A 26,202-nucleotide genomic window follows, 5' to 3' on the forward strand; every position below is an offset into this window, starting at 1 on the left:
GACCATTTCCACTTTCTTAAGAAGATCTTACTCTCAATTATTTGCTGGAAAATAAATGAGTAAACTAATAATAATGCTGGAGTCTTAGTCTTGCTTCCGTAATAGATGGCTCAGAAGAGATCCTTTGTAATTCAGTCTCAATACCATATGTCTCTGTTGACATTAAAGTGCTTAGTTCCAAATGAGTTGGCTTCATTCAAGCATCTTAATTCAAGAGTGGATGATTAGATCTTAAGCTAAAAACCTATTAGGATGTAAGCACTTATGTTGCTGAAAGGTATTAAAGGAACAGCATAGTGTGGTTGCAGATAAATCCTCTATATCTATACTGATTGGTTAAACCTTGTTTGATCTTCAAACAACATTAAAAAGTAGCTGAAATGTGCAGAGTTGAATGTCACATAACTAAACCTTGAGAATATTTTATGTGAAAATAGATTTTAATGGCTTTTTGGGAGATGGGGAAGCTCAGATATGGGAATCTGGCACTCTGAGCAGAAGTAACATAAGATGTTTTAAAGCACACACAGACACTTTGTCTTTTAGAACTGGAAACTGTGGGGTTTGCTTTAGTGAGTAAAGCATGGCAAATAATAAGAAATTTCAAAGAATTTTATTCAGTCGTTCTTTGGAACAGTAACCAGCACTTTTGATGATTCCATGGCTCGTGGAATATAATTTGGTGTCTTTTTTGATTGCTTTGATGTTTCAAAAAAGGCCTGCAGGGTAAGATTTTCAAGAAGTAACTCTTCCATAATAGTCTGAATAACATTTAAATGCTCATATTTTGTTAGTAGTCATATTCCCTACAATAATGCAGGATATGTTTTTAAAAAATGATGAATGTAAGTTGCAGAACAAATTAAGCTCTTTATGATGACCTTGGCAGACACATTGGATTTTTTTAGATAGTGTAGCTTAGGGTAGAATATATATAAAAAATTAGGTATGAAAAATGGAATTGAAAGTGCAATTACTTGCTTTGTCTTGTTTGTGCTCACTTACTGATGGTTCTTGGGTAGTTTCTGTGATGCTGAAACCTCATTCATTGCTGTAGAAATGGAGTTCAGAATGCTGGAGAAGATGATGAATTCACTATCATACACACTGCTGTCATGGGGAATGGAAAATAGGAAATAGTTTTGCAGGCTTAATAAAAATAAAGCAATTTAGTACATGCCCATGTGTGAAATGATGCCTCTGCTTAGAAGACACTTTTAGAAATCAGCTCTGTCACAGAGATACAGTCATCTGGTGAATGAATGAACTTCTCTTTGAAGTTCTCATTCGTTAAGCAGAGATCGCTAAGGAACTTCTCCTGTAGTTGAAAACCACACATTTCATACTTAAATATGTCAAAAAGTCACAGACTCATAAAATCATAGTATAGTTTAGGTTGGAAAATACCTCCAAGACCATTTACTCTAACTGTTAACCTGACACTGCCATGGCCACCCTGACCCTAAGTGCTACAACTACTTGTCTTTAAAACACCCCCAGGGATAGTAACTTCACCACTTCCCTGAGCAGCCTGTGCCAACGACTGACAATCCTTTCAGTGATTAATTTTTCCCTAATATGTGATCTAAACCTCTCCTGGTGCAACTTGAGGCCATTTCTTCTTATCCTGTCATTTGTTACCTAGGAGAAGAGACTAAGCCTGACCCAGCTATAACCTCCTTTCAGGTAATTGTAGAGTGATAAGGGCCTCTCTCAGCTGCTTCAGGCTGAATAACCCCAGCTCCCTCATAGAACTTGTGCTCCAGACCCTTCACCAGCTTCATTGCCTTTCTCTGGACATGCTCTACAACCTCAGTGTCATTTCTGTAGAGAAGGTCAAAGAGGTCTGTGATTCTACAGGGCTTGAGAACCTGTTTTGTAGTCTTTTAAACCCATTTCTGTTAGGAAGCTGATCTGCTGCAAGTGAGGGTAATCCAGAAAATCCAGAAAATATTGAATTTTTTGTGTCCACTGCCATGCTGTGAAAGCCTGACCACAGCACCACTGCTGACTTTTGTTTCTGGAGATACTCAGGACCAGTGTCACTGGATTACTGGCCAATGAAATCCTGCTTAGGATCCAGCCTGGAAGTCAAATCTGGTTTTCCCCTCCTAGTCACAGATGCAATGAAAAGTTGTGGCCTCAGCTTCTTTATGTTGGCTGTAGGAGTAGACAACTACTTATTCACCATGATAAAGCCAGGTATCTATGCTTTGGGACTAGTTTGAACAGTTTGAATGCATTCACAGTGAGCACACTTTTCAGACTATGACTTTGGTGTTCATCCAGTCACAAGCTGCATGTCATAGGCAGACACTATGAAATTCAGACAAATTGACTGTAGTCAGACCAAGAAACATTTCACCCATCTATCCTAGAAATTCACATCAGAATTGACGGGTTTTGGGGAAAAAGAAAGAAGAAGGAAGGGTGGGAGGGTGGAAGGTAGGAAGGATGGAAAGCAGGAAGGAAGAGAGAGAGAGGGAGGGAGGGAGAAAGAGAGAGAAAGGAAGGAAGGGAGGGAGAAAGAGAGAGAAAGGAAGGAAGGGAGAGAGAAAGAGAGAAAGAAAGAGAGAAAGAAAGAGAGAAAGAAAGAAAGAGGGAAAGAAAGAGAGAAAGAAAGAGAGAAAGAAAGAGAGAAAGAGAAAGTGAGAAAGAGAGAAAGAGAAAGAAAGAGGAAAGAGAGAAAGAGAAAAGAAAGAAAGAAAGAAAGAGAGAAAGAAAGAGAGAAAGAGAGAAAGAAAGAGCGAAAGAGAGAAGAAAGAAAGAAAGAAAGAAAGAAAGAAAGAAAGAAAGAAAGAAAGAAAGAAGAAAGAAAGAAAGAAAGAAAGAAAGAAAGAAAGAAAGAAAGAAAGAAAGAAAGAAAGAAAGAAAGAAAGAAAGAAAGAAAGATGCATTAAATCCTACATGTATCTGTCCCATTTAGATACATATACACAAGTAAATGGACTCCTAACAAAATCTGCTGCAATGATAAGTGAGGTAAATTGATACAGTAATGTGAACATGTTTCAGTACAGACTCCCTCATTTTGAGTAATCCTCTGAATACGTACTGGTCTACAGGATGAAATAAATACACAAAATAATTAGGCTAATGGGGAAAGAGAGAGTAATGGAGAGAGGGAGGACTAGAGAGTGAGTCATTATGCATGAATTCACATTCCTTGAAACCTGGAAAAGACAGGAACCTGTCTAGGGTCAACTATTCCTTACTCCTTGATAGAAAGAGGAGACGATTTGCATCAACAAAACTGATTCTTAGGAATCACCTTTTTTTATAACTTCAGAAAATGCATGTTTTCTGTAGGTTTAAGATAATTGCACTTAACTTTCATGAATGATAGAAAACTTGCAATCTAAAGGATAGATATTATCTAACCAAACAAAAGGATTGGAAAACTGGGGCCATCCTCTGCCTGTTTCAACTAAAAAAAAGAATCCCACTATATTCCAGCTAATTGACTGGAAACTCTTCTTGATTTAGGCTTACATTTCTAACAATTTATTCTCTTTTATCTTCTTTTCTTATTTATTCAGTCTTGATGACTCTGTTGTCTCTCTTTGGCCATCCTTTAGTTTTGGTGCTTTCTCTCGTTTGCTGTAACATTATCACTTTCAAAGTGGCTAAGAGCAGAACCATCTATTTTCTGACTGTGTGACTGGAGCTCTCAGCTCGGCTTCACCTTGCAGGCAGCACCTGCTCTGTGTCAGGTCAATAACACAGTTACTAAAAGTAACTCAGTCAATGTTGCTTTTAGTTCATGGTAGCTAGATCCTGTAAAAAATAAAATTTAGGCTGGAAATAGCACCTCAAAGGATAATTTACTATAGTGCCTTCCTGTGGCCGGCTGTATCCTACCCCTACACAGAAGGGTGAAAGAAATATATAGCAGTTCTGTTTATAATAAGAAAATGATTAATGAGATGGATATATACCCTCACGTCTTGGGGCAGCCATGTGTTGCTCATCAGCAGTGACAGTGCACTGAAAATCTGACTAGCCAAGATTTACAACTGCTTGTAGCTGAAGATGCATAGCCCTGTGGCTCTGCCCCTCCAGTGGTGGAAACATGGGCAGTTTGCTCTGCCAGAAAGGTGTATGGAGAATAATGCTCACTTTCATTTTATGAGGAGGGTGCTGATAAGTGCCTTTAATGATCAGCATATCTCAGTTTGTGCAGCTTGCTGCAAAAGCTGAAGGCATGATGTTCCAGACAGACAGGAGGATATGGGCTGGGCTGTGGCAGTTCTGATCTCACAAAAATGCTAATGTTTTATCTTCTTCACACTTTTGTACTTTTCAGTTTTGTTGGTTTGACTGCTTTGTTTATTACTCTCTCCTTGTAAGGAATTTCACTTGTCCTTCAGTGCCTGCAAGAGCCTGAGCTGAATGTGGACGTGATTTATCTCTCAGCTTTTCTCTGGGTACCTCCTCCAGACTTGCCTATCATGCAAGAGTATGTGTGCAGAAAGTGCTGCTGTGTAGAAAGCTGAAACCACTGAGAGTAAGTTAAAATGGAGCATAGTGAAAAGCACTGGCAAATCCTGGCTTAAAAAGGCATGTCATCTTTTTCTTTACCAGAAGAGAGAGCATGGTGCTGAACAAACTATAAAACTGCCTAACAGTCATCCTCCCTGTGGCATGGTTTGCAACTGATTGGATACACATGACAGTCTGCTGGCTTTAGATGAAAGTACTTTGTTGTGTTACAATTAAAAAAAAAATAAATTAGGAACACTATATATACAAATACCTTTCATTGGATATACCTAAACCAATTTGCTAACAACTTCTGTTAAATGGAAAGTTGTGGTCCTGTCATGTTAAGAGTTAAAAAGAACAGTAAGACAATATCAGAACATCCTGAGATCTTTCCTATCCTCAGTCTGTTTAGAGGCACAGGGAAAATTTTCTTCCCTCCCAGAACATCAGCTCTTCACCCTTGAGGACTTTAGATACTGATTCAGTATCAAAACTAGGGAGAGATCAGTACTAATTCATGCTCTACCTCAGGCAAGCCACAGTGCACACTTTGATAATTCAAGTTGATTTTTATGTTTTCCTTGAACAATATGCAAAAATTTTAAAGAGCAGGAATCACTTAAGAGAAAAATTCCCACTTGTAAGGATCTTCAACTCTAGGAATAAATTCTACATGAATATTCAGTAAGATGGAGAATTTTGCAAGAAGATAAAAGTTACAAAATGAAGAAACAACAGATGACACATTCACTTGTACCAGAAATAGGCAGAATGAAATGCCAGAGCAGGTTTGGATTGCATACCAGGAGCACTGGACAACACATAGGAAGTTCCACTTATGAAGTGGAAGACTTTGGAAGTTTGCTGTTCATGAGCAGATGGGCATCTGCTTTTTTGGAATGTTGGCCTGTGCACTCTGCTGGCTGTAGCTTGTGCAAAGTGGGATGATTGGCAGACTACAATTATCCCATCATTGACACAGGAGTTGTGCTGTAAGGCTTAATACACATCTGCACTTGGAACTAAGTAATGCTGATGGTACAGCTTTGAAGATTTTGGCCATGTCACTTGCTCCCTTTGTGCCATAAATGTCTATATTTAAGTAGCCATGTAGTAGTAGCTGTGGATTTGGGAATATTCTGTTTTGTAAGCAGATAGAGTTCTGTGAAAGGATGCTTGAATCATTTTATTCACTGTAGGCCTCTGGCTACCAAAAAGAAACTTGAAAGCTGCAGGAAGAGAAAAGAACAGAAAAGAAAAACAAAATCTTTAGAAGGTGAAGACTTTTGTTCACAAAAAAAGTTACACGATCTTGGCTAAGGTAAAATAATAGACATTTCCATAGTCTTTTTAGACTTTTTTTAACTGACTGTGGAAGTGCACAGTGCTAAAGAAAAGTATTGTACCATGAATGTATTTGAATACTAAGAAAAATAGGAATCACAAAGTGACTCTTCTGTACGAGGACTCTTAGTGAGGAGATTACACAGAAAAAAAGAGTAGTTGCCCTACTACTAGAAATAATACTCATAGAGGAAAAGAGAAGACTACTTGCTGATGCAGAGCTGTCTAAAGAATTGCCAAAGGGGCCTTTTAAGCCCAGACTTTACTTCTAATGGGCATTAATTGTATTTTATACACAAAGTGAAGTGAAGATCTGTGCAGAATCTTCCTACGGTACTAAGACTCTTCAAATGATGTCATCCATCCAAAGGAGTAGAGAGAACCTCCAGATGCTGGCCTGAAGTATTTACAATACTTAAATATAATTTTATCTCCTCCCTTCTCTCATGTTCATTTAAAAAATACAGTCAGTGAGGATAGGAAATCTAAATATTGAGTAAGTTAACTCTGCAATGAAAACTAACAAGTGGCTGTACCATTGGATATGTCCAGCAGTGCATCAATTCTTCCAAGCAGTATCTCTAACCTGGGTGATGTTTGTGCCTCCTAAAGATGCTAAAAATACATGTCATTATTACTGCACCAAAAACTTTTAAATCCTTTACGTTCTTAATGACAAAGAGCCTTAAGCAAAATATTTTCAGCCTGTATTAATTTCTCTTCTAGTTTTTACTGAGACAAATCATTCATGAATATGTGTGTGGGGATGGGCTTTCTTGCTTGCTTGAAGGCAACCATGGACAAAACACCAAACACAGAAATGTCTGCAGAGTTCTCTTTCTAATACTAAAAAACAGTACTAAAAGAGACTTTTTCTCTTGTACATCCCAAAATATCTTGATATGACAACTGCCTACCACAAAAATGCAGTAACTGCAATAACCATCTAAAAATACATATTCAGTATCCTGTTGTAAACTGTGACAATTTAAACTAAGTAGTCTAAGAAGAGTATTAAGCCAAGTTTGGGCTTTGACCTAGCACTTGAGTCTACTCTATCATGTGGCCAGAACGAACATTTGAACTGCATGAAGTTACTCTGAGAGTCATGGAAATCAAGATTGTTACTCAAAATTAAGTAGAGTTTGTCTCTGATTAAGTTCAGAGGAAATACAGCCTTTCTGGTAGAGACAGGCAAAAAACAAGCTGAGAAACCCAGATATGTAGTAGTAACCAGAGGAAAGGCCTGAATAGCTTCTCCTGTGTCCTCTGTGTGTGTCTTGGGCTACTTGGCTCTTGGTAGAGGTATGTCTGTCCCAAATTTTCTGTCAAATCTTGAACCTGTAATTCACTGCAAAGGCAAAAAAGCCAAAAAATTTCATGGCCTGATGCTGGGGGCACTCAACTGGAGCACAGGTTAGAAATCTGGAGGCTAGTCCTGTTAAATGTTTGCTTGTGCTGAAAGTAAATGACAGCTGAGATTCATCTTACATTAATTAATAATCTGAAAGGTAAAGACTCTGATGTGGAAATGAGAGAGATCTATATGCTATTTGTATACATTTCAAATTCTCCTCCTTCCAGACATGCCCAAGTACCTGTTGGCTGTTGGGGGGAGTCTGTGTGTCTTCAGATTACTTTTTTTTGTTTTTGACCAGAGCACCAACCCTGAACAAGGGAAATGTTCTATCCAAGACTGACGAGTTAACTGAAAAAGTAATTGTTTTGAAAGATTATAATTTCAGTTATGTTGAAAATAATTTCACAGCTGTCTTCTGAGCCTAAGGTAAAAAGGCTGAACTCAGGGACAGAGAATTGAACAAGCAAAAAAATACATCACAAAGCATGCTCATATGGTCTAACATTCATTCAGGGAAAAGTAGGAACCAGTAATAACATTGTACTAATCAAAATTATAAAAAATAATAATGAATCCCCAAAACTGTGAGATGTGTGGAGATGAAATGAAAAGTAGTACCAGTGTAGAACAGGCCCTGAAATTGTCATTTGTTACCCAGTGGTTAATGTTTGTTTTCTCATCTCAAAAATTTGTGTACTGATCTTAAAAGTTTATTAATGGAATTGTTGTATTATATGCTCATGTATAGATAGATCTGAAATTTAAAAATTGTACATCAAGTGACTCCAAATTTGCAAAAAGTACATTAGATGACATTGTAAACTTCATACAATAAGATGCAGCTACAAATGGGGCTTTCTGTAGTTCTTTCTCTGACACTCAGATTTTAAAAAACCGTGTGATATTTTTTGAGGGGAATCTAGAAAACCAATTTCACTGCAGCAAAACTAAAACACCCCTATGACTGTGATGGGAGGTAACACTACAGTGGATCAATACATCTTCCAAAGTGTGCAAAAAGCCTGTTTAATCACAGCTACAAGGGTTCAAACCAGATTTTAAATCTCCATAATCTATTTATTATCATGTTATAATGTACCTCAAGAAGTCCTGCAGTTTAACTCAATGCATTTGCTTTGAAGGTGGATGCCATGGACAAAAACCTGTATCTATAATGTTTACTTGGCTTCTGTCTTTAGGAGATATCTGTATGTTCTGAGGCACTCACCCAAAACCCAAGTTGTTTTTTACTTCAAGACAGGTAACCAGTAATAACAAGATCTGAAATTAGAAAACGTGAAGTTATTTGAAGTCATACATATGGAAATGCAATAAATATTCTGACAGCTCTGCCTTCATAGGTCTATAACAACAATAAACTTCAGAGAAGATACTACTGAACAATTTTTTTTCTAGGTTTGTTCACCTCCATGATTTTGAGCAGTGCCATTTTTTGGTCTTATGGAAAGGCATGCTGACCCCTGAGTAAAAAATGCTATTCTGGTCACATTAAGCCATTGGGGAAGGCTGTAGGGTGAAGTACAGCAGTCCAAATCACCATTAGAGCACTCTTTTGTTCCAAGTGCCCCCACCAGCCACCAGAAAGGGACATTTTCTCCTTCCCTCCTGCAGCTCCAGTGGCAGGGTGTGTTTTCATGTGAATGCAAGTGAATGCAGTGTTTTACCCTAAGAGAGAGGCAGTGAGAGCCTCTGCTCCTCAGGCAAAGCAGAGCAGAGTCTGCTTAGTAAACTTGTATTTTAAACTCCCAGCTTCATGTTTCTTTTCCACAGTCTACTTATGAATTATCCCAGTGTGCAACCTTCATCTAGAGTAAATCCCCATCTTAGCATGCTGAAGATATGCTGAAGACATGTTAATGGTCTTAAATATTACAGTCTAGTAAGTTGGGGTTTTTTTATGATTTCCCCTCAGTGGTGGCACTGCTGTGCTCTCCAAGTCAATTAAGCAAACAACATTTTCTATTAAAACAATTAATATAACTGGAGAGAATGAGCAAGCTGGCTGGATTTTCTGAACAGGACTTGAGTGCCCTGGAGTTTGCCCATTATTCTTCTTCCTCATTATAATCTTTCTTTATGTTATGTAACTTGATTTCTGCTGCAGCTTTCATTTGAAAGAACTAGTAATTGTTTTGCTGTTCTGCCTATTTGAATACTGTTTACAGTTTCCTTGTCCCTGAATACCTGTAAAAGAACAAGTGCTACTCAGAATCTCAGCTTCAGTATTACACTAATTGATGATCTTCACTCATAGAAGCAAAGGACTCACTACCTTCAGACTTCATCTGTGGTGTTTGACCATTTTGACCATATTCTTTCACAGAGGTAATGTAAATTCTGGAAAAGATATCTTTTGTGTTCTGTGCTCAAGGCAGATGTAAGGAAGATGATGTCCATCAATGCAAACATTTACATCAGACTCAATCTGACCTGGCTCAACTAATCAAATACAATTTTCAATTAAATAGATTTTGATAATTTGTTTAAATCTGTATCTACATTGTTGATCTTTTCTGTTGTCATGCTTTGCCATCCCCACTACTAATAAAACAGAAAAAATATCTCTGAAAAGATTTTTAAAGGATGATGGAAAGTATATTATAACAATCTCGAACCTTTTTTAGGCAATTCTGGTAAGCATGGATTATTACAAGTAAGGTAAAATAAGTCTGGAAGCAATTTCGAGGTGGTAATTAACGAGAATGTTTAGACCAAGCTGCTGCTAACACTCAGTGTAAACTGCAGGTGGCACCATTCATACAACATTTTAAAGAGCACCAGGGAAAACAATTCTGTCTTTTAATGTGAGTTTTCTGACAGCTTGCCGTGATCGTATAGTGGTTAGTACTCTGCGTTGTGGCCGCAGCAACCTCGGTTCAAATCCGAGTCACGGCAGGGATGATGTCCCTTTTGAAGAGATGCAAGTACAGATTGCTTACCTGAGGCAATCTATTAGTGATGTCTACGACTAAGAGGAGAAAGCAATTAGAAGCTCTGTAACTTTTACAAGAATGTTTTTCTAATAGAGTACATAGCATAAGCAAGCATTAATTCAGAAACCCTGGTGCCAAGTGGGATTTTTTTTAATTTAAATTTTTATGGATATCATGATAAATGCAGTCTCATAGTAGCCATGAGGAATTTTTACTCCTTACAACTCCTTAATGTCTGGGATGAGCCACCAAAACCACTAGGGTTTTGGTCTTTTCTGGTTTCTCATGCTAATAAAACAGCTTGAAGTTCTTAGAAATATGACAGTGGTAGATGTGGAAATCCTGCTTACCTAGGCCTGGACTGCTGCCAGCAGAAATCTGGTGACAGACAAGAGGAACCATCACTTGTCTGTTGATTCCCTTTGTTTTCATAATAGGAGCAGTGTGTAATTTCACTGTCCTGTTTTACTGAGAAATATGAACTCAGATTCTCAGTATGAAGACTTCTAAAATTGCCATTTTGATTTAGTAAATTGGTTATGGTACCTAACAGCTGTTTGTGCTATAAACAAACAAAATTACATAATTGGTAATGACTAAATTAATAAAATGTCATTATTATGAGTTAATAAAATAATTTGTAAGCTACTGAATAGTTTCTGGTAGTTGGTCCTTTAATTTGATACAAGAGCAAGCACTGCTTTTCTCTCACTGCTTCATCTGACAGGACATCAGCCCCTTTACAATGGATAACATCTCCAAAAAGCCCAGACAGATTCAAGTTTTTTGCAAGAGGCCAGCTGCTTCAGAGTGTGAATGACAGGTGCCTTTCTCTCTCTCTCCAAGGGAGCAGGAAAATTCTTTACCATCCCACTGGAGGGAGGAAGTGAAACAAATCTTTTTTAGCACCAGTGTCAGGAAAAATCAAAGCCCTGCATGCCTGGAAACCTGGGAGGGCACATCACCTTTGGAGACTGTGGGCTTAGATGTCCCAGTTTTGGTGTAGTAGGCTAAAGAACCCTGGCATGTTATGACCTTCCTCAGGTTCATGAGATCACTTTCTGTTGTATTTTTCAAAATATCTTTGAGTGTTCCTCTGATTTGCCTTAGATTTCCTGTCTAAATACTATTCAGCCTTTTAGGAGCATGTCAGGGCAATTAGCTTGTGAATTATTGGTCTAATTGACGAGACAGATGTGACTGATTTCCCAAAAGAAAGCAATTTAGAAATATGCACTAGCATGAAAGAGACCAGGATGATCTTTCGTACTCTATCCCTGCTATAGTATTTTGGAAATGTCATCTGCTGTGTTAGATTTTATGAAATCCAGAAATAGCAAATAAACTCATCACAGGTACACATACTCTTTAAAGAATCCTGGTGAATTTAGTCCTAAAAAAGGAATTTAAAATTGCCACATCAAATATTTTGCTCTACTCATGCATCATCCTGGGGCTGCTGAAGCACTCAAAGCTCACCCCTGCTTGACCTCAGCCTACCTGGAACTGACTTCTCTATATCCAGTGTTCATCTGTAGCTAAATATTACCTTATTGTAATTATTGACGATTTTGAAGAATGTCACTAGAACAGTAGGCAAATTCCAAGTGCCCTTCAAAAAAAAATATCCTTTTTTTTATGTTGGCTTAGTTGAAAACTGTGGTTATTCAGTTTGATTTATTTAATTTGTGATACCAATATTTGCTTTACTAGCTCAATGGTCATGTTATAAACTGAGACCAAGAATGGTGTTGGCAGATAATCAGATCTCTCTTATACCACTTCCTCCTGCACTTATTTATTCTCCTCACAAGAAAATGAAAATTAAAAGCCAGCTTCATTTTGGAATATAAACATGCAAGTGCAAATGGCTCCCAGCATTCCATTTCCTGAGAAAATATTTATCAATTTTCTCTTCTCATTAGAGAAAAAGAAAACAAAAACTTCAGTGCAAAAGAGTTTCCAAGGATAACAAGACTGCAGACTAGGAAACACAAAGAGATAATCCTGGAACTGATGTTGAACCCTAAATTCAACAAAGATTTCCCTGTATGTTGCTGGAATATGCAGATCATCATGTCTAGCAGACATGTCCACATAACACTTTCCCAGCTGGAAATCAGGGTCTAAATAATAACAGTAATATCTTAAAAAGATTATCAGGTTTACATAGATCTATTTCTGAAGCTCTGAATTTTTTATTGCCTAAGAACAATTTGGAGCAGCTTTCTCTACCTTTAGGCAGCAAACTGAAAGCAAACATGAAATGAACAGTAGTTTAAAAGCAAAGCACGAGAAGAGAGTACACACCTTCCTTTGCAGTTTTCCCATGTCATTTCTTCCTTGCTATTGTTCTCATGCATGGCTCATTCTGTATAAAACATAACATCTTTAGGACATGGAGGTGTGTCTATCTCCATATCCCCAGCACAACTACTTTGCTTCTTGGCACTGAAATGAAAAACTGATATGATGTACTCATCAAGTTCTTGGGGAAACATTTCTGTCTTGTTATTGTACCTTAACCTCAGCTGTTGATTAGGGCCAAAACTGCTAAAGTTTTTAAACTGTAGAGAAAGACAGCTAATTTTTGAAAATGCAGCACTGAACAGAAAGTCTTGGAAAACTTTTGGAACATCAATAGAGGCAGGTTTCTGTTATTCTTCATTTTTCAGGAGTGTAGCAAAGCTGGTTGTATCCTGTCTGATGTCCATATCGGGTGTTGAGCAGGATAGAAGGCAGTGGCTGTTTTGAATCTGCAGTCATCAAATCAAATTAATTCTGTTTTTTTCATTCTCTTTACAGAAGCATAGCTCATACTAAAAGTTTTTATAGGTCCCTTCTGAAATCCTTTCAAAAGACTGTGGTCAAGTAGACTCTTTGAAAGGAAATATGTGGTAAAAAGAACTTCTGAAAGCTTAAATACCTGGTTGTGCTTTAGCAAAGAATTCCAGGAATTCACTTCACAGGTGGGATGATTTTACCTCTGGAAATTCATCTCTGAGTTTACAGGCTATTATTGCAGAATGGATAGTAATTGGGAAAAATCTGGCAGACGGAGAAATTCCTCAGCCTGATGTGTAAACAGAACTACATAAACAATGTCTGATGTTGCAGTTCTGTTCTCATAATCTGTCTTTGGTGTTTCTTGAAAGAAAACATGTCCTGGTCTCTAAATAAGACTGCTTCCTATTCATAATGCCCCAGCAGTCGCAGCTCTGGAGAGAGCTGCACCAGAACACATGTGAAGACTATTGTTCAATTTTTGAAGCTTTTGACTTGTACTGCTTTTGGTTAAGCTTTGACACAGGTTTGAGTCCTACAATCCTTTGCACTACAATTCAAACCACTGAGTAGGGCCTGGTTTTACTTCTTTGTCAAAGGCTCAGCACAAACCCAAACCCACCAAATGCCTCTGAAACTATCTAAGCAATGGTTTATGTTTCACTTCTTTAAAATTTATTTCTCTATGTGTTTTCATCTTAAAATTCCAAGTTCTCATTTTTCTTTATTCTAAAATCTTTACACATGTGAACTTCTGATTTAAAATTTCACAGAAACAAAATCAGCTCTTTCAGATGCAAACACATCAGATAACTCTTCCACAAAGCTTCATGAAATTAATTCTTGTGCTTAATATTTTACAACTTTTTCCTCCATTCTTTTATACAGAAGTGCTGTCTATGTTTTCTCTCCACCAAATACAACTCAGGAGATGACACTTTGTGATACTCCTTCCAAAAGAATTCATTCTTTGCCACAAAAAAGCCTCAGTCCAAAGGGATCTCAAAACATAGTGCTTTAAAAGTCTTTGAGAAGAGAGAATAGTTTTGATGTTTTTTAATAACTGTAATAATTAAAAAGATTCTTTTATAACACAGTCTGTAGTGTCAACATAATCAGCATCTCTGTGCTGCTAAACCAGCTCCTATGTGCCTCTTGCACCTGAGACCTGTGCATGGACCCAACAACAGAACCCTCTCGTTTTTTCTAGCAATTTTTTTGTGGATTCCTGAATTCCAGGTTTAGATCTCATGCTTCCAGGGTCCTCAAATAATGATTTTTTTTTTTTTGTCCTGTTGTTGTTCTCATTAATATGAGCAGTAAACCTTCTGTTTTACTTTCCATAATTGTATCTAAACTCTTCAGGAAACTCTAGCATACTAGGATGTGCTTACTTTAGGACCTGCAGTATTGTTATTTTTCACCTTGTAGCTGAAGGCAAGAAGGTGTCCTGACCTTTTTATTGGCACAGAGAACTTCCTTACCATATAGCTATAAACACATTGTATAAAAAATGGTATTTTACTGTTACACTTGAGAATAATTTCGCTAAAGCAACAGTAAGAAAACTGGCATATCATAGATAATTCTTGCTGGAAACATCTTTTGAAGGCTGTATTGTTGGGTTTTTATGCATAAAAACTGATCTGAATTGACTGAAAAATAATTGCAAAAGAACCCTAGAAGTCTGAATACAAGAAACATGAAGTCTTCCAGAAAGACAAAAATATAAATTCTGGAAAAAGATTTGTGGTTGATTCACCAGCTTTGTTGCATCATAAGGTTGTTCATAATTTTGTTTGCTGATAGATAGTTTTAATGGAATTAAATATTCCCTGCAGGTCTTCAGAGTTATGTATACCCTGCTTTGAAAGCAATCCCTTTTCATCTTAATAGTTTCAAGCTAGTCTAGCTTCCTTACTTAGGTCTGAACAAACACCTGAAGGAAGTTTCCCAAGGGTTCTGAATACTCTGCCTAGTTGCCTGAATGATGTTTGATCTCAGAAGGACACACATTACCTTCAGCCAAGAGAACTTTTAAGAATCTGGCCTCAACTGTCAGAAACATGAATCTACTTGCCAAAAATTAGTTTTTGTTGCTTCCTCCTTTTTTCAACCTGTTTCTTCTTTTTACCTGTAGTCAGGCCATGTGATTCACTATGAAGAACTCATTTGGTGAAAATTAGCAGTTTTTAATTCAGTCATCAGGATATGTAGTTATGTCAATAAATTTTTGAGCATATTTTATTAATAGCTAATTAAAACTGTGTTGCAACATGATTCAATCATACAAAGTACCAACAGCAGCTTGGGAGTGTCTCTTCAAAATTTCTTCCCTTGTACCTTTCAGCCAGCTTCCCTTCCTCACCATCCCCACACAGGAAAACCACTGGTCCCTAGAATCCCCTCCTTAATAGACAGAAACACCCACTAGGCAATCTGGCCAGGAGGAATGAAAGTTGCTTTGCTGGCCAGAGAATCTTACTAGACCATTTTCCCACCTTGTGGCAGAATCCTCTTGGTTGCATCATCCTGTCCTGTCCTCTCCCCAAAAAGGACACTGAGCTTCCTGCACTGTCTTGCTTCTCTTTTATCAAATTTATACTTAGACATGATGTCTTCAATTTCTTCCACCAATCTGCTATTGATTACTAATATGGTAAGTGCATAATTCTTGGAGTAAATATACTATGAGGCCTCGGAGTAAAGAAATAATTTGTGTGTAATTTAATGCCTTCCTTGCTGCTCTTTCTGGAAAAAACTCTTCTAGAATTTTCCTTTGCGACGAGTAATCCTTGGGGACAGATAATAGAAAGAAATTAATGTTTGCTGGGAGAACGCAAGAACATTTGTTTAAAAACTGAGTGTGTGAAATCAGAGAAAATGTCGCCCCAGACATTAGTACGGCAACATCTGTGCGATCTTGAAATCACACAAAACGAGACAATGGTGCGAAGAGTGCCAAGCAAGCACCTCGTGAGGCAGCACGGGCCTTTGGTGAGGAGCCATTTCCTGGCGCAGCTGCTGCTCTCTCTCGGCTGCTCTGGCGCTCCGCGGGCGGGAGGAGGGTTCTGCGGACGGACGGACGGACGGACGGACGGAGGGTTTGCGCTGCGGGTCGCTCCGCGGTGCTCGGTGTCCAGCCCCGGCCCCGCGGACCCGGGCTCCTGCTGGGTACAGGGCGGAGGGCAGGGCGGAGGCAGCCCTGCGAGCCGGGCGAGCATTGCCACCTAGCGTGGGCGGGCCGGAGCGCGGCCCCGCGGCGAACCGACGCGAACCGACGGGAACCGACGGGAGCCGACGGGAGCCGACGGGAGCCGACGCGAACCGACGGGAACCGACGGGAGCCGACGGGAGCCGACGCGAACCGACGGGAACCGACGGGAGCCGACGGGAGCCGACGGGAGCCGACGGGAGCCGACGGGAGCCGACGGGAACCGACGGGAGCCGACGGGAGCCGACGCGAACCGACGGGAACCGACGGGAGCCGACGGGAACCGACGGGAGCCGACGGGAACCGATGCGAACCGACGGGAACCGACGGGAACCGACGGGAGCCGACGGGAGCCGACGCGAACCGACGGGAGCCGACGGGAACCGACGCGAACCGACGGGAGCCGACGGGAACCGACGCTGCTCACGGCCCCAGGAACACACCCCTGCTCCTTCTGCCACCTGCAGCCTGGTGATGAGCGCTTCCATCGCCTTCTGTCTGGTCGATATCTGTCTTCAAACGTATTTTTGGTCTGTGGGTTTTCTTTCTGTTTTCAGAGAGCAGTGGGGTGAAAGTACAGAGAGCCTGGTGAAAGTACATTCAAAGTTACATGATTATTTTAAAAGCTGTTGAAAAGGAAGCATGAAAACACATGTTCCCTTCCTTCTGTAAGCCAGATTTGAACCGAAGTTGCCATAGCACACAGTACCAGCCACTGGACTGTCATAGCAAGCTGGCACGTTGTGACAGGTTTTAGACAGACCTGGCAGAAAAATATCAAATCTAGTAAAATAACAGACCTTGACAGCAGTGAGTCATTAAAGAAAGATTTCTGTTCAGGTTTAAGAGTTAAGGTTTCAAAACACAAGTGTTCTTAGTAGAGTTATTCTAATAATTGTCTTACTAAAGATCTCATACCTGCCATTTAGTGTCACTTTTTAATTCTGTGTCTGACAGTGATAACAAGCAAAGATTGATAATACCAAGTATCTTCACAATCTTGTTAATTAGTTTAAAAAGTGGAAGGAATTGGTGGATACACCAGATGGTTGTGCTCCCATCCCAAGGGACCTCATCAGGATGAGAAATGGTCTGAGAGAGACTCCTGAAAACTCAACAAGTGAAAATTCTAAACCTGGCACCCAGGGACAAGCAACCCCATGCACCTGCACGTGCTGTGGGCTAACCAACAGGAGAGCAGAATGACAGAAAATGGGAATCCTGATGGACACCAAGCTGGCCATGAGCCAGCAGTGTGCCCTTGAGGCAAAGAAGACCAAAAGCCACCCTGGCTGCAAGGCAGAACATTACAACAGGTCAAGAGAGGTGACCCTCTCTCTGACCTCTCAGGTGAGACACATCTGGGTGCTGTGTCCAGTGCTGGGCTCTCAGCCAAAAGAGAGAGATGAAGATACTGGGGCGAGTCCACTGAAGAATCACTGAGATGATGAAGGGTTTGCAGCTTAAACAGTGGAGCTGGTGCTTTTTATATTCAAGAAGAGCAGGCTTGGGGGAGGAATTTATCAATATGCATAAATATCTAATGGGAGGGTAAAGATGTTGGAGCCAGGTTCCTATCTGTTGTATGCAGTGATAGGACAGAAGGTCATGGGAAGAAATTAAAATGAAGGTAATTATTTTTAAATATAAGAAAAGTTTATTTACTGTGAGGGTCTTTGAACAACAATTGCCCAGAAAAGTTGTGGAGTTTCCCTCCTTGAGGAATTCAAACCTGACTCAATATGGTCTTGGGCAACTCACTGTGGCCAACTCTGCTCAAGTCACCATGGTACTTGAGATTTTCAGAGGGGCCAGCCAGCCTTAATGATCCTTGGGAAAAGGAAAAAACCCAACAGTAAGAGCAACACAGACCCAAATAAACCAAAAATAAAATGGCAGTGCTTGAAAAATTTTTAAACATTTCTCTAGTGTATGTATGTGCTTAACAGCACAGGCAGTTGAGCAGAGGTAGTCCATGAGTGCCAAGAAATGGGATACTGAAAGCCTCACTGTCTTCCCTCTCAAAGTACACAAAGTCTGTGTGAGCCAGACAAGTAAGCAGTAGCTGGAGACCGAGCATCTTAGTTGGTACAAAAACTTCTTCTATGTTTTCACTATTGACAAAGGCTTTATAACATGCATCGTGCCCAGCATGTGTGTGCTATATTTCTCCTGGGAGTTAGAGGTACCCAGTGATGGATATGAATGTTTAAAGGTATAGATTAGCAAGATTTCCTGGAATTTTCCAGGAAATTTTCCAAATATGGCCAGCTTCTCATATTGCCAAAGTGAATGAATGTAGAATACATTGTTTCAGGCAAATTCCATGTGATTACGAAAAAAGGAGTTTTCTATCTAGCAGCCATAAATAAATAAAAATATGTCAGTTTACCACTGTATTCAGACTACACACTTTTTATTTCCTTTATTTTTTTTTTAATATCTTCACCCAATATTGTGTGTGCACATACAACATTCACCAAATACCTGGTTCTATGTGCTGGAATAATAAAAGGAGAATTCACAATTGTGCTGCAAATTAATTCAATTTATTTGATTTTATTCTGTCCCAGTATTTGCGCTTCTCAATTTGATCTAAAGGTTTGAATTATTTTATCAATGTGACACAAGGCCACATTTCTGTACCTAAACATGTATGCATAGCTTGAATTGCAATTCTTAGTAAGACTTTGTGTTAAATGAGAGATTTTTACATCTGTAATACTTGTGCATGGTCTAGTGTAGATAAAATTCCTTTCCATTTCAGCCCAGAAGTCTCTCTCTGTTGCTTCCATCCTCCGTACTTCTCTTTTGTTGAAAAATAACCCCTATTGTTGTCAGAAAAATCAATGCAAATCTATTAATTGTGTGGTACTGTGTGTCATTCAAGAAAATTAGTGATTTTTATAAATTTTAAACTAAAAAGCATGATTGCAGTGTTAGTAGGAATGAATCAAAGCTTCGACTCATCTGGTGCGTTTGTAGCTGTTAAACATGACTAGTTGCTGTTGGCATCAAGGGAAAAACCTGTCACATTAAACTGTGTCTGCATGTCTGAGTACAAAGCGTGTGGCTCTGGGGACTCCTTGGCTTGATAGTGTGTTAGTTTCTTTAGTTGACTGTGGTTGCTGAAATTTAGATAAGACCTTGATTCATTTGGAAATTCAGAATCTTGGCCTAATGGTGCTGAACACCAGCAGGTCTTCTGGAAACCTCTGCCCCAAGGCATCTGCAGAGTCATCTCTGTTTATATATATATATATATATTGTGTATATATATATAGTGTATATATATATATAGTGTGTATATATATATAGTGTATATATATATATATATAGTGTAAGGTAGCCCATGGAGTAGCACATGCTATGAGTTATTGTACACTTAAATACTAACATAATACTAACATAACTTCCAGCAAAATTGCTGCAGAGCAAGAGGCTTCTTCCTGTGCTATGCTAAGGATGCAGAAGAGCTAGGTCAGCTGCCTGTGCACTTCTCAGAGAAAAATAAGTGAACCTCCCTAAGGCTTGTGCATTCCAAAGTAAATTCTTTGATAAACTAAGTTTCATTGCAATTATCCTAATGACAAGGCATCACTTAATTAGTCTGAGGAGTTCATGGTTAAGCTAAAAGCTTGTAACACAGTATTATCTCTGCAACTAGGCAAAATGTAGAAACTGAGCCTCATATTATGCTTACTTTTTAGTTGTCTGAGTTGTTATGGGTAGAAGACTATATGAGAATTCAATGCAGGTTGCAGAATGTTTAGGGTATGTATGCAAGGTAATATTAGACAGAAAAAATATTTGGGTTTGAAGTGTGTTGGTGTCTTTTCCAATAAAGTTTTTTTAAAAAATCCTTTAGCATAACCTGAGTTTGATGATACACACCTCTCATAGTTTCAAATCACTGTTTCAATTAACTTCTCGTCTTAAGTTAGTACTGCTCTAATGTAAAAGATAGTGAATGTTTTTTACTGATATGAATTTTTTAGTGTCTAAATAATACACTAGGTAATAAACCTACCTTTAAGTAAATCTATCTGGCAAATTAGACTATGTGATCCTGAGGAAACCTATAAAACATCCAATGACTCTGTTGAGCTGGAGTTCTGGTGCAGGAATATGACTCACATAATGCTGAAAAGAAACCAGAGGGGAATAAGGATAAATACTTAAATACTGAAAGTTAAACCAATATCATTCAGCTGTATCACTCTCTCTGGCACACATATGCCAAAACCTGTCTTGACTCATGACCAATATTAGTTTTTGGGGGTTTTTTTTGAAGGTTGGTCTAGCTCTAAAGCAGTTCATAGATAATATATACTTCTGTAATGAGCATGTCAAACTGGAACAGACTTTTGTTAGGAGGCTTCTGGTTTGAAATCCTACCTTTTGCATTCATAATTGATTGAGACACATAGATAGCTACAGTCAAGGCCACCATTTTAAACAAACATTAAAGACCCACTTGCAAAATTCTGACTTTTGGATGTTACAGAGCAGAGGGGCCAAGCAGATGCAGATTGCTTGGCTGTTCAGACAGTACTGTACTGAAGAAGAAACTTTTCCATCAGAGCACCTCTCCTGTGAGGAAGGGCTGAGAGAGTTGGGTTTGTTCAGCCAGGAAAGACCAAATGTACCAGCACCTGAAGGGAGCCTACAAAAAAGATGGACAGAGACTGTTTTCAAAGGCATGTAGGTGTGGTGAGGCACTGGAACATGTTGCCCAGCAAAATTATGGATGCCCCATTCAAATGTTCAAGGCCAGGTTGGATAGCACTTGGAGCAACCTGGCCTAGTGGAAGGCCCATGGCAGAGGGGTTGGAACTAGATGATCCTTGAGGTCCTTTCCAACCCAGACTACTCTGTGATTCTATGGTAACTATGGCAGTAGTGAGAGAAGTTTTACAGAACCCAGACTTAACTTGATTTACAGCTTGTTCTTGGGAAAGATAACCATGATGCAAAAGCACAAAGGAAATGTTTACACACTTCTCTTATGCAGAGCACTGGTGAAAACTTCAGACCAGCTGTTACAAGGGGAATACTCATCAGATCATTTCAATCCTATAACCAAAGCGAATCTTATCATGGATGATTACCTGGGCATCTTTCAAAATAGGAAAATGATTTCAAAATCAATTTTTTAATTAAGAGATTGCTTATTAAAGGAAAAATTATTTGAAAATTAATTAGACTCTCAGAAGCTCAGCTTTCATAAAACGAGGTGCATAGAAACCTAGAACATTTTTTAATAAGGTTGATATTTTCTTCTTGGAAATAAACAGGTTTATCTGACATGTTCCAATATGAAGATTTCCATCAACACTTACGTAACAAAGCATGAAATGACCTTTCTGTCAAAATTCCACAATCAAACATCTTGTAATTTCACCTGTGTCTGGGTAGCATTGTCCTCAATAGCATCAACAGCAAACATGAATGCTTTGGTTATTTATTGTGTACATCTCAAGTCCTGTGTTTTTTCAGTTCAAAACACTTTGTTTGTTTCCTGAAATCACCATCTTAATGATTGATTGTTGCTTGATTCCTCTAATACATTATCAGCATAGTATATATATCCTTCTAGCAATATATTGCCATTCCTAGCAAACATCAGAAATGCATGGATCAGAAGCAATACCAGTCTCTGCCAGGGAGTCTTGCTTTGTGGTGCTGAAGGTACAGATAAATGGTGGCAGCCACATCTGCCTACTGCCACCAGCTCACAGCACCTGTGGCTGGAGCAACTTTACAAATTTCACTGCTACAGCCAAACATTTATCTTCAGCTATCAGACTGCACTCATTGTTGTCTCAGGAAACAAAACAAAACAAAAAGCAAGCAAACAAACAAACAACAAAACAAACAAACAAACAAACAAACAAACAAACAAAACCCAAAAAAACAAAAAAAAAACCCCCAAAAAAACCAATAACAAAAAAAACAAAACAAAACAAAACAAAACAAAACAAAACAAAACAAAACAAAACAAAACAAAACAAAACAAAACAAAAAAAAAAAACAAAAAAAAAAAAACCCAAACCAAACCAAACAAACAAACAAACAAAAAAGCCAGTTCCTAAAGGTACTAACACAGATTCCTTCTGTCTTTCAGCTGCTGCTGGTAGGTCATGATTTCCAGTGTAAAATCATGTCACAACACAAGTAACAAGACACTAACAAAAGACAAGATGGTCCATAAGCAGATCAATTATGTGAACTTTTGTGAAAATTTACCAAATCTTTGTATAATTTTGCTTGAAATGGTGCTTTATCTTCTGTACAGATACTTTCAGGTTTCTTCTCTGAGCTTTTTTAGGGATATATTTCCACTCCAGCTACAAATGTTTTTTTCAAAGAAAGGTAACCTTGGTATCACCAGAATATTGTTCAGAACATCCCATGTTTAAGTCCCTGTATGTAATCAAGACAGGACTATTCTTGCTGCTGTCAAAAAGTCTTTTCTCATTTGTTTTCAATGTTTTCTTCAGACTTAAATTTTTTTAAACAACCCCACAAGCATAGTGGATGGTGCATAATAAATATATCACAAGTTCATTCTGTATAATGCTGACAACACCATCTAAAGCATCAGGCTAGTAGAACAGTAAATGAGATATAAGCAGTGTAGCAGGGTGCCCATGAGAACTCAAGTTCATTTCCCTGCAGATATCATCCCATTGACAACTGACAGATATTGACCACAAACATGCTAGCACTGTTCCTGCTTCTGGGAGAATTTTTGGATTGCAATGAAAAGATACTGTAATTTTTATTTTCTTTTATTTACTGTACTATTTTTTCTTTCTGGGGATAGACTCTTTTAATTCAACTGGTACCCTTATATTAGGTGAAGTGTGGTGGAAGTTACTAAAATGAGCTCAACAACCTGCAATGTAAAACCTACATAAATGCTTATATAAACCTATATAATATTTTCTATCTTGGTTACAAAAAATTATTAAAATTATTAGGTTAGTTAGCATTAAAACAAAGGTGTTCAGATTATTATGGTCAGATTTTGTAGTGTAAATTACTTCTTCCACAAGGAGTGGAGTCAGGAAAGTCTGCTCAAGGGATGACAGAATGAGAGCCACTTCTAATAGAGGCCTTTGAAACTCTGGAGGTAGCAGAGCTTTGTAGTGTTTTCAATCCTAAAGTTAAAAAGACATTACACTCCATGCTATGGTTTTTATTGTATCTGATGAATGCAAACAAGTGAATAAACCAAAAATTTATACCATACCCCTTGCACATATTGTTTAAAAAAATCTGCAAAAAAATCTGTTTAAAAAAATCATGCAGCTAAAAATGGTTAAGATCTCATATTCATGATGCTTTGTTATGGTTCAAAGATGCAAAGTATAAAAATCATGTGGTATATGTTTGTCTGGTTATCAAGATTTAGCTAGAAAGAGCTCATAAGGAACAGGCACAATAATGTCAAGCTTCTGACTTCCTTCAGAAACCTAATGCATGACTCCTTGCTGCAATTGAATGGTCTGAGAGATGTTTGAGCAGTTTTAGAGAATAATTATTTTCTAACAATTGGTCAATTTGTGAAATAACAATCTGTGAAATAACAAAATGTTTAAATATTACCAGGTTAAAAATCAGTCTAGGAACTGGATAATATTATAAACTTGACCTTAGAACTGAATTTAAAACTATTAAAATCTTTTCAGTGCTATTAAATAGATCCTGAAAACAGAGAATTGTTGTTTCATAGTGATTTAATCAATTGGCTCTGTATTTTAAATATTTGGAAAACTGAGATTTTCATTGATCTGATTGGATTCACTACATTGAAAATTTGCTTTTAATACATAGTATTTTGGGAAAAAAAAAAAAAAAAGAAAAAAAAGAAAAAAAAAAAAGAAAATAATTGTACGTGGTGCCAAAAGGAAAGTGACACCAGGTTTTCTGTGTAAGCAGTAGTGCTGTTTGCCACATAATTCTCACCTAAGTCTCTGTCTTTCCCTTTTTAAAGTACATCAGAATCATCTTAAACATGGGATGACGAAAGAGATTGGATAAAGTTTGGAGCTGTAAATTGGTTGCAGTTTCACATCCTGTAATTTTTGTAATTTAACTGGGTTTCCTGCTGCCACCTCTTCTCTGTTCCAGAGATTACAACCACTGGCATAACCAGCCTTGTGTTCATCCTCTAAGCAGGCCCTCAGGATGGCACATGTTCACTAACATCTTCCATGGTAGGAAAGGCTAAAAGACTAGTTAGTGAGACATAAGCACTCGTGATTTCAGGGAATGTTGACAGGGAGCAATAACACTAACCCAGCTTAGAGTGGTTGATACTCCCCTGTCAGCAGTATGAATGGGACTAGGAAGATTTGCCATAGGCTTGCACCAACTGACCACGTGTAGGCACATCATTCAATCTATGGGCTGGTTTTTCACCTTGATGTGGTCTAGAAATGATAATTCCCAACTCAATGCCCACCAAATCAGGTGCTGCTCATTCACTCCCCACACCCTTCCCCTTGTCACTCTGGCAGGACAGGGTTGAGATTTGCAGGTACAAAAGCTGAAGATCCCGCGTTGAGAAAAGAGCAGTCTACTTTAAACAGCAAAGATATAAGAAAACAAATAGTAATAGCCACAATATTAATAAAAATATGGAAAAGAGAGTGATCCAAATGCAAAAATGCTCACCATAGAGGCAATGAACAATGGCAGAAAATTACACTGTTTTTTCTCCCTTCTTCTGAGAAGACAGTGAGTACCTTGCCCCTTCTCCTGGCAATGGAGAATAAACCTCCAGGTTCCCTGGCCAAGACTAGAACACACCTGTAAACTGACTCTCAAAAGCATGCAGTCAGTGTCCTTAGCCTACAGTGCATTCATTGCTGTGGTATTTTGTGGGGAGAGCAAACCTAATAGAGCCCAGATATGTGATTTCTCTTCTCTGTTCTCGCCCAGTTCTCAGCAAGACATTTAACTAAAAATCCTTATTTTTCATGTCTGTGAAATCCAGACAACATTATTTTTAATAACTGTAAAATCAAGCCAACAAAGTAAATGATCATGTCTGATAGAAAAATACTTTTCAAATCTTAGATGAAACAAATGAAATAAGGTAAAATGCATCAGGTGCATAATTTTAACAGCAGCGCATATAATGATCTCCTAAATGTGACTCAAACTTCAATACAACAGTCTGAAAAACAATTATAGGTTTTGAATATTTAAAGTCTTTCTATGTATTAACCAATACAATTTCATAATTTTATTTAGATGCTGTTGCCCTAATACAAATAATAATTTTAAGCAGAAAGAGATAACTGCTGTGCCTCTCATGATATACATTTTTACAATGAATGAAATCACAGAATTGATCCTGATTTTAGACTTCACTTTGACTAAAAGTGTAGCTCAATGAAAATATTATTACAGCCAAACACAGATCATGGGGTTTGTTAGTTGATTTTTTGTTTGGTTCGGTTTTGGTTTGGGGTTTTTGTTTTGTATCACTAGATCACACAATTGTGTGCAAAAACCATTCCAAATGATTTGTCTGTTAAGACTTAATAACTTGTTTCATATAATTTTGACATTTTCATGTGGTTAGGCAATGTTTTCTTTCCCCAGAATTTAAACACCTCGCTATTTCAATTGAGCATTTTTTCTGGATAAAACCAGCTCCCTCTGCTGGATCTGCAGAAAAGAATGTGAATCTGCCTGGGTCCTGTAGATGAGGGCTGAGTAGTGATGGGGGCTTTGCCATTCATTTCAGGAAAGTGAATTTTCTTATTCTTCTATCTTGTTAAAAGCACAATTTAAAGGAAAACATGTCAGAATATTATCTAAAGGTAGTGTTGGAGCACTGATGAAGACTACTGGGTCCAAGGACAAAGAAGCCTTTCTTGAGACCTGTGTTTTTCACTAATCATTAGAAAGCCACTCCTTACTATGAAAAGAAACCAAGATTTTCAAAAGTAAAGGAAATTTGATCATGCCTCTTTCAGCCTCTTTGCTGCTTGGTATACCTCATATGTTTTTCCATGACAGCAGAAAAATTGCTCAGGCCC

General features: G+C 38.3%; 1 non-coding gene across 1 annotated transcript; it reads left to right on the forward strand.

The window, feature by feature from the left end:
* The first annotated feature begins 10,033 nt into the window (after positions 1 to 10,033).
* TRNAH-GUG (transfer RNA histidin (anticodon GUG)) lies at positions 10,034 to 10,105 on the forward strand. Its single transcript has one exon. It is a non-coding gene; the product is annotated as a tRNA-His (tRNA).
* Positions 10,106 to 26,202: the final 16,097 nt, after the last annotated feature.

Source organism: Oenanthe melanoleuca, chromosome Z (assembly GCF_029582105.1).
Source record: "Oenanthe melanoleuca isolate GR-GAL-2019-014 chromosome Z, OMel1.0, whole genome shotgun sequence".
Lineage (NCBI taxonomy): Eukaryota > Metazoa > Chordata > Aves > Passeriformes > Muscicapidae > Oenanthe > Oenanthe melanoleuca.